Consider the following 14,504-nt stretch of genomic DNA (forward strand, 5'->3'; position numbering starts at 1 on the left):
ATTTGGCATTGTTATCCATTTAACAGTTTTTGACAAAACACATTAAAAGTTAAATTGTCATGATTAATTGAAAACTAGTCCATACCCATTGAGTGCACAGTTGCTCACGTACAGTTTCACATGGTGTGTGTTTGGGATNCCTTGAGGCGTCCTGTTCTACATATCTACCAAGTTTAGTAAAAATCGATATGGCGGTTAGGCCTAGATAAGAAATTAGTTCTCTAGCAGTGGTTAGCACTGTCACCTCACAGCAAGAGGGTTCCTGGTCCAAACCTGGGGTGGGGGAGCCCTTCTGTGTGGAGTTTGCATGTTCTCCCTGTGTCAGTGTGGGTTTTCTCCAGGTACTCCAGCTTCCTCCCACAGTCCAAAGACATGCAGGTTAATTGATGACTCTAAATTGTCCGTAGGTGTGAATGTGAGTGTGAGTGGTTGTCTGTCTCTATGTGTCAGCCCTGTGATAGTCTGGTGACCTGTCCAGGGTGTACCCTGCCTCTCGCCCAGTGTCAGCTGGGATAGGCTCCAGCCCCCCCTGATCACCAACAGGATAAATGGTTATGGCAAATCAGTGAATGAATAAATGAAAATGTAAATACCCACAAACTGGAATTATTGTTTAAATTCTTTACCAGCTGGAGGAGAAAGAACAGGTGCTATGAGGACTGCAGGATGAGCTGCAGGATGAGAGGAGGAGGAGGAGACAGGAGATGCAGCGCTCCCAACAGTGGGAGGCGCTACAGCTAAGCCAGGCTAAAGCTGAGCTACAGCTGAACTTGTAGCTGTGTGTATGTCATCATCTGTGCATGTGTGTTGCTAATGTTTCTCCATCGTGTGGTGTTGAATTGCCCTTACAAGATTAAGAATTGTCACAGTACATGTGAAAACAAAGAGGGATTTGCACTTGATTTGTAATATTCTACTGGTGTGTTTCTGTGCCAGTGCTATTCAAACAGAGCTGGATTAAATTTAGCAAGTGTGTGTTTGTGCGAGTGTGGTCGCAGCGAAAGGAAGTGAGGGAGAGAGTTGAAACGCAGGGAGAGAGATAGAGACAGACAGAGTTAATATTTGCTTTGGCAGCAGAGTGTGCAGTGATGGATCTCTGTGCCAGCACCGTCTAAATGGAGCTGAAATAAATTGTGAGACAAAAAGTGAAAAGAGGGAGGCAGCACATAGGGGGAAGCAGGATGAGGCGTACATATGAAGAGCCTGAAGGAAGGAAGTGTGTGTGTGAGTGTGTGAGTGTGTGTGTGTGAAGGAGTGAATGAAAGAGGGTGAGGGAGTAAATTACAAACACGCACAAAGACAAGATGGGAAGGCGAGCATCCTAAAGTGATGAGCAAGAGTGACTTGCATGTGTCTATCTCAGTGTTTTATGTGTGTGTTACCACATGGGTGCAGAGGAGCAGTCACGACATATCTGACCACTAACACACACACAGTCACGTACACTAGCACACACAATCCCACACAAACAAACACATTTATTGCCTTCTAGCTCATCTTTAATTCTCGCCACGCGTCTGTATTTCATTTTTATCTCTTCCCACTGCTTTCATCTACTTTATAATTAAGGTTTGTGTCATTTCTGTCGGGAAAAATAGTTTAGTTTGGAAAGCTGGAGGATGATTCAGCTGCAAGTCAATCAATATCACAGGAAACTCATGAATCGAGGGGGGAGATGGCCATCCATTCCAAGTTTAGACAGGTCACTAAGTCAAGTCAGTACCTCCTCTTCTTCTCATCACCTCCCGTCCTCCTCCAGCTGCAGTCTGACAGACCCTTACCAGCCCTCCCTTTTTGTTCACCACTGTCTCTTTAACTGCATCCCTCTCAGTGCCTGTCCAGATAGGTTCAGCCAGTTCAAGGTGCCCTGATGCCAATTTCACAGCTGACATGCTCTTTTATGTCATTCGTGGACCTTCAGCACAGCAGCTCCTTCCCCCCACCACCCTCTTCTTTCTGTTCTTTCTCATCTAATTTAAAGGGCCCATTTTTTTTATACTGTGCTGTGTCTGTAGTTTTAGAGCAGATCAATCAGTATAATCCCTTTAGATGACCTTTGATTTTCTCTTTCTTTCTTTCTTTCTTTCTTTCTTTCTTTCTTTCTTTCTTTCCTTCTTCAACACTGCTCTTCAGCTCTGTCTCTAATGATCTCTCTCAGTTCTTATCTAATTTAAAGCTGAGCTTCCATCATCCTGTTCTTCAGAAAAGTTTTATTGATCTCTGGATGTTTGTATGCATGTGGTGGTTAGAGATAATCGTTTTGATCATGACCTTGTGATATTGCTCTGTTGCCAAGATACTGTTGCAGCATCGAGGCATGTTCATTATCGTTCAAGTGTTGGAGTATATGAGTGACCTTTCACCCAGTCAGCTTTCAGGACCTGTCTCTTTAAAGGTCCAGTGGGTAGGATTTAGTGGCATCTAATGGTGAGGTTGCAGGACTGAAACTTTGCCCGTGTGCCAAGTGTGTAGGAGACGAATACACACACGAATGCCCCTGTTTAGAGTCAGTGTTTGGTTTGTCCATTCTAGGCTACTGTAGAACAACATGGAAGACACCGTTGAGGAGGACCTGCTCCGTATGTAGATATAAATGGCTCATTCTAAGGTAACAAAACACAGTGATTCTTATTTTTAGGTGATTATACACTAACTAAAATATAGTTATGAGGGTTTAATAATATTTCTGCCAATAGATGCCCCTATATCCTACACACTGGACTTTTAAGAGTCATTTTACTGTAGGACTATACAATAGCAATCATTTCAAAATAATCTATTTTATTCTTACAAAAAAAGTTTAATTTAGCTAATTGTTTAAAGGACATATTTTATTTAAACTTTTCCATAGGTTACTTTTACCAACAGATACTGAACCTGATGACCTCATATGGCCCCAACTCATGGTTGTATCCATTAAATCAGCACATTATAGTCATCCCTTTACCAAGACTTGAACAGTACTTCCCATAGTTCATCAACAAAGTCATGATTGAAAAGGTTTCATGTTAGTCTCTGAACATTTGAATAGTCTTTTACATTACAATATAATGTTTGTGTGAATCTGTTTTGTTCAGTCTATCAGTAACTTTATTGACAAAAATAAGTTGATTGAAAAGTTTATATTATGTGTATTTATTTATTTATATCTTAGTGCTACAGTGTTTTGTTTCAAACGTTCACAGTCTATGTTATGACACATAATTAGGAAGCCTAGGTGTACGGTTAGGGGTGGAGTTAGGAAGCAGGGAGAGGCTGATGTTCAACTTGGGGTATTGGGTAACTCCCCTTCGTAGGAGCTCACACACCTGAAAAGGCGGCGGTTGACTGGAGTCGGGGCTGGCTGCTGGAGACGCCGTCAGACTGCCACGCCACATTTCTGCAGAAGATTCCGACAGACATTCAGAAATCCGGAGACAAAATCCACCGATCCGGGAACGCCACTACACACCTCACTTGATCTGGGGTCACGTTCAACCCCCCCTATGAACTAAAATCACAACAACGCTGCTTGTGCTGGCCCAGCCTGGCCGTCGACCGGAGAGGACGCCCGAAGCGTCGGGTCGGGGTGGCCGCCTACAGTAGCGGTCGGGTCTGATGAAGGGTGAGTAACCCATTTACCCCCTAGACAGCTCAGAGATATACACACATTAGGTGAGTGAGGCATACGTTCAAGTCCAACTGCACACCGCAGGGAAATAACGAAGCTTAGTTAAAGGTTACAGTTACCAGCGTTAGGAGTGTCAGGTAACAAGTCAGGCATAACGTTAGGTGTGTTGTAACAGTCTATCTCTCTAGCGCCCAAATTACATCCACAAAAAAAAAGAAAAAAAAAAAAGATAATGAGCCCCTTTAGTAAAAATCAAGTTTTTAACCTTGTTGACATGGCCATATGGTGGTTTTTATATACCACAAGACATATCGTGAGCAAGATAAGCAGTCAACACTGCCTTGGAATTGCAGTCTATCAATTAGCCTACAGCCTCAACAACACAAATTCAGACAGCCAGCCTGTCACATATATAAGGAACTAATCCTGTCGACTTGTGAAACGATGGGTATCAGAGGTGAAGTCAAATGTAGCTACTTATCACTATTTTACAAGATAAGTTTAACTTTCACATCATCTTGTCAGAGCTGGCAATCGGCAACAAGATTTATCTAACATTAGCAACACAACACATTATTAGCTGTCTGATAACGTTGTCAAGTCGAAGGGTCATGTTATCTATTACTGCTATGTTTGTTATGATGCAGAGAGCAGTCAGAAGTTGAACATTAGCAGGTACGTTGGAGCTGCAGGCGAACAGCTCAGGGTTTGGGTAGACATAGAGGCAGGGACCTATTTGCATATCCATAGATCAAGTATACTAAATGAGCGGAAGGTGTAGAGCTACACCTAAGCCATTTTATGGCATGAAGTGGGTTTTTTGTCATGGCATAATCCCAGTGGCAACCACCAGGGCTGAAATTGAAGTCAACACAGAGGTGCCACAAACTGCAGTTGTTAGAATGGCCACTTGAGGCTGTCTCCAGGAGTGAGCCAATCCCCATAGACACCCATTGTTAAAATGCCAAACTTTACAGCCTGGTACAAAAAGTGGTTTTGATCTCTATAGCTGACTCCTCCTTCATAACAACTTCTGGCTCCAAAAAACCAAGATGGCGGTGTCCAAAATGCCGAACTCGAGGCTTCAAAACTGCAGTCCACAAACCAATGGGTGATTTTTACAGTCTATGGAAAAAACTTAAAATACGCGTATACCGTAAATATGTAATTTTGATGAACAGAGATGGGTTTTTAGGTTTAATCAATACCAGGAGAGGAACTTAAATAACTTACAATCATTCTAGTATAATGATGATGATGATGATGAAATTTTTAAAGCTTATGGAAACACTTAATTGCACAGATGGACACACATGAGCACACACCCAAACACACTGTGAGTGCCCAGAAAGTCTGAATCTCTCCTCTCCCCCACTGTTTCGGTTTGTTTTGTCTCTCTGCACCACCCAACCCTCCCATCATCTTGTCTACCTGTGTCTAGAGGAAAGACGCCTGACCTTTTACCTCCCACTAACAACATTGCAGTCACACACATGCAAAGTCAGAGTGTAGTGTGTAGTGTTTGTGTGTGTATCTGCGAGTTATATGTTTTAACTGCATTTGGGTGTGTTAGACTCCCATAATGCAATCCTCAACGCATCTCTATGTTCCATACATGTTGATTAGGCTCTTTGACTGTGCTTTTGCACATGTGTTTATATAGTTGTGTATGTGTTGCCGCTGGAATGTGGTTTACAGTGTTAAGATTAAAAGCAGGGGCTCTGTGGGTCTGCGTGTGACTTCCATCTAATAGCCCTGTAATCCTGCTCTCACTAGGAGCCCCTAATGATGGCTGTCTCTCTCTACAGCTAGACTGGCATGCAAGACATCACACGCACTCGCACGCACACACTCTCGCACACACACATGCAGGATCTAACACATGCCTGCATATAAACAGGCAGGAAGGAGACTTGCTCTCCAAGTCTTGCACACACACAGAAAGGAAGTGGCCGAACATGTGTGTGCAAACTGTCACACGCACTCTCACAATAATTGCATAAAACGGCGTAAGGCGTGACACATTGAACATGGAATGTGGATACATTGGCAAATAGGCACTTATTAACACATACACACACTGACAATTACAAACACATAAAAAGAAAAACATGTGCAACATATGAGTGTAAACACATTTACTACATGTCTTTCGTCACCAGGGATTTTCCTCCAGATTTGGACAATGCACAGAGAACCCTTCATTAGAAATACACTGTATGTGCATTGACAGTCAGGCAGACATGGTAGATAGTGTACACAACATGTGCATACCTGACAGTTGAGAGATACATTCTGTATTTTACCCTCAGAAACACACACGATGCCCATTAGAGCAACATATGCTTTGAATCATCCCTTAACCTGTAATTATTCTGCATGATGGCAACAGGGAGCTGTTCACAGTGTGACTTATCAGACCAGGACCAAATTACTGGTGAAACTGACGGACTGGTGTAGTTGAAAAAAGCTCAGAAGTGATCATGTCTAATAATGCGCTTAATCAACTGTGACTAAGGGTGCTTTCAGACCTAGAGTTGTCTTGCTTTGGTCTGAATCAGGGACTAATTTGTTACAAAGCTGCATAATTGTCTAGAGTTGGTTCATGTTCTCACGGCAGCATTTACAAGCAGACCAGATCAAATGCCTTGCGTGAGAAAGCTGCTCTTGATTGGTCAGAATTTCCATGTGGGAAAAATCCAGGAAGTAAACAAAACGTTGAAGTAGAGTACACTTGCAAGATAAATGTGACACTTTCTAATGTCACAACAGAGGGACAACTATGCAGGTTGATTTTAGCGCTGCTCATCGTGGACTATATTGCTGTCATTGTTCATTTTAGTCAAACCATACAGTTTGAGAACGAGGCGCGGCTCCAACTAGAAAACAATGTTTTGATGCATTGGATGTGCTGAATGTGCATATTAAGGCAGTACAGGAGGAGGTGCACATTAATAATCCTCCAGGACTGTAACATGCTCATGTTTAACCCAAACAATGTGTCATGTGACTGCAGTTGTTTCAGATCCAGGTCGGAACACGTTCTCACCACAAACGAACCGCACCAGAGTTTGTTTGTAACTGGATCAAGACCACCTCTTCAAGAAAGTCTTGGTCCTTTTTTAAGGGGGTAGGGGCTTAAAGAGACAGGCACTGAACCGCCACAGACTGTATGAAGAGTAAAGCGTAAGTAGTAAAAACCCCAAACACAAGTACAAACCTGATAATGGACATATCAGGTCCCCTTTAAAAACCATATGTACCACATGTGTCTGATGAGTTGTATGGGTGAATTACATCAAGAGTCCATGCAGCCTGCCAACAGTCATCTTCCTGAATATTTCATTTAGTATCTTTCAAATTCCACCATTTTGGGATGCATGCAACAAATGTCAAACAGCAGATGGTCAAAATGACGTAAAGAAGCATTCAAATGGCACGTGTTTGTAATTAAATGAGCCAGTGATTGATAGGAAATACATGTAAAAGGTGGAGACTTAGAGTGAGTAGCTTTCCTTTTTCTGGCTGTCAAACAACAAGAGCTATAGTTTGATTCAATCAGATCTGGTTCAATGAGAGAGGCTCTATTTCTCAGTAGATCTGAGGATGTAAACAGTTTAATGTATCACATGTTTACCTCCCGGCACCAATAATTTTCTGTGTGATTTGGTTTTGTGATTCTGGAAAGAAATGCACACACACTGCATATGTATATATGTTTTAATCTGCATCTGTATGAACAACATCATCTCTATTTGAGTCTGTAGCTTGATGTGTTTCTATGCTGTGTTTCTGTGTGTAACACCTTGTGTCGCAAACTAATTGGTGACTATTACATCTATGTATTTTTTTTGATGGGTTAGTGCTTGGAGCTGTGCTGTACATGCTATTATTACTGGATCGCTGTGACTGTGTTAGGGTAGCTTGCCTGTGTGGGTCTTGTTGACCGAGTGTCTTTGATTATGTCAGTTACTCAGTGTCAGCGAGCTGCTCAGAATGACCACCTTTATGTTCCGCATCCAAGTGTGTTTCTCTCACTACAAAGAATGTCCATCTTAAATCGCTCAGCCTCATATTCTGTCTCAAGATGCTAACATCATAGTATTGCCACAAATTGTGGGTTTTGCTTTTCAGTTAATGTACCAGTAAAACATTTCTTTAAACCGGAAAAAGGTGAGGTTATCCTCTTGAAGGAAAGTGAATATTGTTTCAAGAAAGAATCAGTACTAATGAAAATTACTTGTTGAAATATTACTTCCTGTTCTACTCTTTCTCTTTTAACACACTTTAGGTGGTGTTATTCCAGGAAACACTAAGATACAGTGACCGTCCCCTGCCTGCAAAGACGAAGACAGCAGCCGCAGCACAGATGGAGGAGGAGCAGGGAGTCCTGGAATGGAAACAAAGTCAAACATAGTGATGGAGAAGAAGGAAAGACATGTTATTTTGATAGTAATTTAATATTAATCATATTATTTTAATAGTGTTTTTGTTGTTCCATTTGAATTTAATAATACAAGCAGATGTAGACATTCACAAAAGAGTTGTACCGGACTCAAAATTATGTCAGTCAAATCAGATTCGGCTGTTCAATAGGAATATTCCATTATTCTTTTTTTTTTCATTTCATAGAAAGTTTTAAAGTTTAAACGGGCACAGCAGGACGTTTTGTGTGACAACGACATTCATGCAACATAGTACACAAGCTAACGGTGCTAACAATAGATCAGAAATGAGCAACAACATTTTTTTCTGACACTAGATATCAAATAAAGTTCAGAGACTGTGTCGTATTAACTTGTCGTGATCTGTAAATTCACCACTTCTAAGCAGAAGAGAGAAGATAATGTTATTTCAGAGCCTTAAGGCCTCTACACATGATCAGCTGATGTCCCATTGTTTGTCTACGGAGAGGACGGCAACGCCTGACAAAGCAGCACCACTACCCTTGGCGTCGCACACCATTTGGATTTTCCGCCCGAGCGCTGCGCTCAGAGTTGAAATTATTTGAACTTTGACCGCGCCGCTGCGCCGCACCTGGCGGTGAGTGAAGCGCGTTGTTCTTATCATGTGAAGGCCGCTTTACAGTGCAAAATCCCGGAACCAAGCGTCCCCAGAAGTACACTGCACAGCACCCTGAGTAGCAGAAATACAAAAAACAAAAATGCTCGAATTGAAGCACTCTCAGTCGACTAAGGGGTCTCTGAACGATGATTCGAATCTCCGGCTTTCAGGGGGCAGCCCTTATAAACACAAGACACAGCTAGCCCTTCTCATACAGCAGTAAACTCCCCAGACACACACTCTCTGACAGACATGCACTTGTTTTCTCACAACCCGACTCACGCAGTTTCAATAGCACGCACAGGATTTCACGGACAAACACCCAAGCACGCACATAGTGTATACACATGCATGTACACACAGGCACATGCAAACACACACACAGCACACACACAGAGCACACACAGCCTGTCACAAGGGCAGGGCTGAAGGAGCATGACAGCGTGTCCCTTGCCACCCGTGGACACAAACAAAAGGCAGGCAAACACAAAAGAAACTGTAAGGCAAGCACCCCCAGACACACACTCACTTACTCACACATGCACACATAACAATTACCCAGCCCTCACCCCCCAGGCATTGTGTGTTATTGACATCATTCACTCCGTGCAAGGTCTTTCCATCCCTCCCCTCCCTCTCTCTCTTCCTCTCCCTCCACACTCTGGATAAATAGGCATGATGGGAGAAATGTGTAAAGGGTGTGTGGCATGGAACTCATTTTCCCGCTTACTGGCACACATGGAAAGCTTTTAGCTCGACTTCCCCGTGTCCCTCTCTTCCAACCCATCTGCGAGACAATGCACGTGCACGTTGTCCTCACAGAAAGGTGGGCAGATAATGATTTTATCCTGCCAACGTTTCCTCTGTTTGCCAAAACACACACATATGGTTTATCTGCTAAAAGTCCCGGTCTGTACAGAGAGGACATTCACAATCAACAATCCCCAGCTGCCCCTTTATGAAAATAAAAAAAAAATAAAAACATATTCCATTAATGTGGCAAAGGTAGCGTTTTCTTTTGTGCTCTGCAGCTGACTTCTTGTGGCCTTCCTGTTTTTGAGAGAGTGATTGTGTGTGGCCTTGTGTGTGTTTACTCATTGCACGAGATTCTGCCATGTGTGTGTGTCTCCAGTGAGTGATTGTTTCTGTCCCAACACCACCAGGGCCTTTTTTTGCAATCAAGAAATTAGAGCTGCCCCCTGAAAGTCAGAGATTGGAATCATCAGTCAGAGACCCCTCAGGTGACTGGGATTGCTTCAAGTTGAACAGTCACTTGTGTTTTTTACGGGTTTTGTTTTGTTTTTTTGGATGTCGTTGTGCTGTGCAGTTTATTGGCGGGGACGTTTGGTCCCCAGATTTTGCTGCGGAGTAAGTGCTTTTGACTTTTACGATACTCTTTGGTTCAGTCAGCCATGGATATGTTGCGGCGGCAAATACATTAAGAGATTTTTCACTGTGGGGCTCTGAAATAACAAAATCTTCTCTCTTCTGCAAAGAAGTGGTGAACTTAAAGCCCACGGCAACTTAATGCGACAAAGTCTCCGGCTTTGTTTGATATCTAGTGTCAGAAAAAAATGTTGTTGGACATTTCTGATTCATCGTTAGCGCAGGTAGCTTGTTTGATTACATAAATATCGTGGTTACACTGAACGACCTGCTGACTTTTGTTCAAACTTTAAAACATTAAACTTTAAAAGACAGGCTTCCCTAGTGTAATGGTTAGAGCACTCGTCTTCCATGTGGAAGGTCCAGGATTTGAATCCCGCTGGGGTCGACGTCAGCAAAGGCATGCGGTCGCAAGACGTTCCAACCGCCAAATCAAACGGGATGAGATTCCTTAAGGAGACTAAAGTCTAAAGCCCATTGTAGACGGGAGGTTCCAGATGTAAAAACGTGTTCATATGAAATTTTAAAAGACGTCAACTATTCGTATTGAACAGCTAAATCTGATTCAACTGATGTAATTGTGAGTTAGGTGCAGCCCTACAAGTAATCGATTATATCGATTATACGGTCATCATCACAATGTAGTGTGTCAATTTGCCAATTTCTGTTCCAAAATGAGTCTTTTCCTGTTGCTCTGCTGTGAGAAATAAAGAGTAAACTATTCTTCTAAAGCCTGTATTCATTTAACAAGTAACAAGTAAAAAAATAAAAAATTAAAAAGAGCTTGACAATTCATTCTTGACCTTTGCACAGCACATGACAAAATGGCCTCAACTAAAGGTCCACTTACTCACTTGTTCCAAAACTTCTGACCACATCACATGGTCTTCATCAGCAGGTGAAGTTTGCTCAGTTGGCAACTTTACATTATTCTGAGCACCTGTCGTCCACTTTGGCTCATACGTTGAGCTTGGCAGTTCATTCCTTACTAAGAAAAACAGCAAAAGAGGAGTAAGTGAGCTTTTGTCAACTTCAATTTAGATTTAAATTAGAAACTGTCTTATCAAAGAAACAAGACCATAAGGCCCAATCCCAATACACCCCCACCACTTAGCCCTTACCCCTCCATTTTGCATATTCATGCCCAGGGGTAGGGTGTCCCGATTCTTGTTGGGAATGAGGGGTAGAGCAACAAATTGAGGTATTTGAGAGGCCCAATCCAAGTCACGTGTTATGAGAAATCAGGAGCAAGTGGCTGTATGAGCAACAAATGAAACCCACAAATGTGTTTTTTTTTTCATTAATAAAGATAATAAAACACAAAAGCCACTGTATTATCTTATTTTAATGTTGTAACAAAAGAAATGGCTAGTCTGCCAAGTCTTGATAGCTAACTAGCTAACATTACATTGTTATTGCTGATTTTGACATATTTTCATGTTGCGCACTCCCCTGTTGACGATAAATGGTAGTGAAGTAGCTGCACTTTCTACCGCTCCTCCAATATCAGTGCAGATTGGCAGGGTAGGAGCATAGGTTGCTAGTTGCCTGGTAATGTAGCAGTGTTCTTTTTCATTTGATGACTTGTTTGCTCGATCAATGGCGTGAAACTTAAGTTGTGAATAAATCACGAGTGTCCTCAAAACTGCAAAAGGATGCCTATGGCCTACGTGAGGTAAATCACCACTGCAGAAGACGGCATATTTGCAATGTTGTCACATCTGTTTAGGTAACAAGGGTCTTGAAGGGTTGTCTGATTTCATGTAGAAAGCTTTCAACCACTACCCCTTTTAACTCTGTTTTGAGGGGCATGGTGGCGCTCAGACATAAGTGAAAATATGAAATGGGATTGGACCTAAGAACTTTTAATACTTGACATTTTTAGATGTAACAGACATCTATGGTCAATTCCAAAACCGTATTATTATATTGAGCCCTACAGACTCTTTTCACAGCAGACATTTTGACTTGTCAAAGCAGCAAAAACACAAGCAGAATTAATACAGTGACATTAATGGTGGCTAAATTCTATTTAGCTGCTCTCGTTGGGGCTCCAGTATCATGCGTGCTGTCTCACTGTCACACTGACATGGCCTGCCAGGTCACTTGAATAGAACAGGGCCATCATGTTACTATTTATACCTCTACTTTTCCTGCTTTGACAGAAGTGTCTTTTCCATACACATGCAGACCCCTTGATAACTGCTCACATTCTCCCTGCACATGCACCTCTGACCGCTGACCTTTCCTTTTATCCCTGTTAAACTTTTTCCCTCCGTGACCTGCTTGTCTGCGGCGTGTTTGAAGAGATAACCTCTTCCTTTGCCAGTCAGAGGCATTAACACACTCTGCCTGCTCCTACTCCATCCCACAGTACACACTCTCCCTGTCTTTGACACAGTCACTGTGTGTGCTCTGACCGCACACACTTTCTGTCTCCCTCAAAACACAAACACCCTCCTCCTTCTCTTTCTCTCTCTCTGTCTGTGGCACACACACACACACACACACACACGCACAGATCTGTGTCTTTGTCAATATTCTTTTCATCTCTTTGGCCTTCTTATTATTCAACCCCTCTGACCCTGTTGCTAAAAAGGAATTCCCACTCAGCCTCTCCTCCTCTGCTTTCCGTGCCTTCACTTTATTTTTGATCCAGTCAGCTCTCTTTTCTACTCCCCCCTGCTCTTTTACTGGAGCCTTCTCCTTTGCTCATGCCCTTGCTTTGTAGCCCTTGACCTGGTGTCCTTCCTGATTTGTGTGTGTGTGTGTGTGTGTTTGAGAAACAGCACTGGGGCATGTGTGTGAGACTCAGTCGAACACTCTCTACCTCTTGATGTGTGTGTAACAGGCACACGACATAAAGCCCCATTACGTTGACACGAATGATCACTCTTAAACATTCAGATTTAATCACCCTTAACAAATGCCCACACGCACAAACATTCATATGTACACACACACACACACGCATGCCTTGCACACACATTTGGAGTGTGATCTCCTCGCAGCAATTATCATAGCAGGGCAGGCATGCACACGTGTCCCTGGGGAATCTGTGCAAGTTGCTGGTAAACACACACACAGTCACACACTCCAGGGAGTGGCGTGTGTGTATAACTAAGCCCTTGTTCGTCACTGGGCGTCCCTGAACGCCTCTCTCCTGCGTCGTTATGGTCGTTCCGGAATTCTGCCGTCCCGTGAGCCCTCCCACACCCTATAATTAGTGTCACCGGGGCAACCGGAGAAAGAATGCTCAGTATTCTTGTCGTCGTGGTAACTGCGCAAGTGTGGGGGCCGGAGGTGCTGGTTGTAGGTGTTGGTTAATGACAGGGACAATGAGACCTCAGTCTGCCACCTCATGTGGCATATTAGGAAAAGTGTGGTAGGTAAATCCATGCGTGTGTGTGGATATCTGTCCGTCCCTTACATGCCACACAGAGACCCTTATGCCATGTTTGCATGGTTACAGCTATTGCTTACAATAGCTTCATATGCATGCAGACACACACATGCAACCTCAGGAAATAACCAACCATGGCAGGATTGAACTGTTAGTGGGACCCCCCACTTCCTCCCGCTGTGAGTTCTGTATGTGCCCCGTCGTCCCCATGTACACTGCACAACTAAACCCAGTCAAAAACCAGAGCTCCTGATGCTGGAAAACTACCCAGCCCCAGGATTGCTGTGTGTCAGTTAGTTTGCGGTAATTTGATTATAAACATCTGCATTTCAGAGTATGCACCATGTGAGCATAATACAAACCAGTTCAGTAGGTCACAAGATGAATCTGAGTTGTTTTGTTACATACATTTAAATGCATCCCATTTTTTTGTGAAATATTAGTATAAGATAGTTTTACCTCCAACAAATATTCAAATTAAACAGTCTGAGAGGGTGAAATCACTGTGATGAGAGGTTGCAAGTTAACACTGCTTCACTTTAAGGAGCCAAAATGTCGGAAACCACTGATAATTACAAATTAATTGAGGTCTTAAAATAACGTTTTGACTTTCTACAAGACAGAGCCTCAAGTTTAAGTAACAATGCAGAATCCACCACAGTTTATATTTTACTTAAGTGGTTCAAATTCCTTAACAAATTTGCCATTAATCAATTACCAATTGCCAAACGGCTTGCAGTAAATTTGGGTTTCAGGGCCCTGTGCAAGCCAATTACTCTCTTTGCCAACAACCAACAGAGACATATGGCAAGCCGTTTTAACATTTAATCGCTAAGTCTGACTATCCGGAATACCATTATAGATATCAACAACATCATTTTGACTAGTAGTAATGTCATTGTGACTAGTATGAATTTTAATTGAAGATATCTATAACGTCATTCTGACTAGTCAAAACTGAATTACAGATATATATATAACGTCATTTTGACCAGTCAAAACTACAGTTACAGATATCTGTAATTCAGTTTTGACTAGTAA

The 14,504-nt window shown here is 42.6% G+C and overlaps 1 long non-coding RNA gene across 2 annotated transcripts in view; it reads right to left on the reverse strand.

Moving 5' to 3' along the window:
- Positions 1–7,362: 7,362 nt before the first annotated feature.
- Positions 7,363–14,504, reverse strand: part of LOC126406550 (uncharacterized) — an 8,099-nt gene continuing 957 nt past the window's right edge. Inside the window, exons 2-3 of one of the 2 annotated variants that reach the window (XR_007571716.1) lie at positions 10,915–11,048; positions 7,363–8,000 (exon numbers count right to left, since the gene is read on the reverse strand). This is a non-coding gene — a long non-coding RNA (uncharacterized LOC126406550). Of the gene's footprint in view, positions 8,001–10,910; positions 11,049–14,504 lie in introns of both variants that reach the window. The other variant, XR_007571717.1, reaches the window with a different exon arrangement.

Source organism: Epinephelus moara, chromosome 2 (genome assembly GCF_006386435.1).
Source record: "Epinephelus moara isolate mb chromosome 2, YSFRI_EMoa_1.0, whole genome shotgun sequence".
Lineage (NCBI taxonomy): Eukaryota > Metazoa > Chordata > Actinopteri > Perciformes > Serranidae > Epinephelus > Epinephelus moara.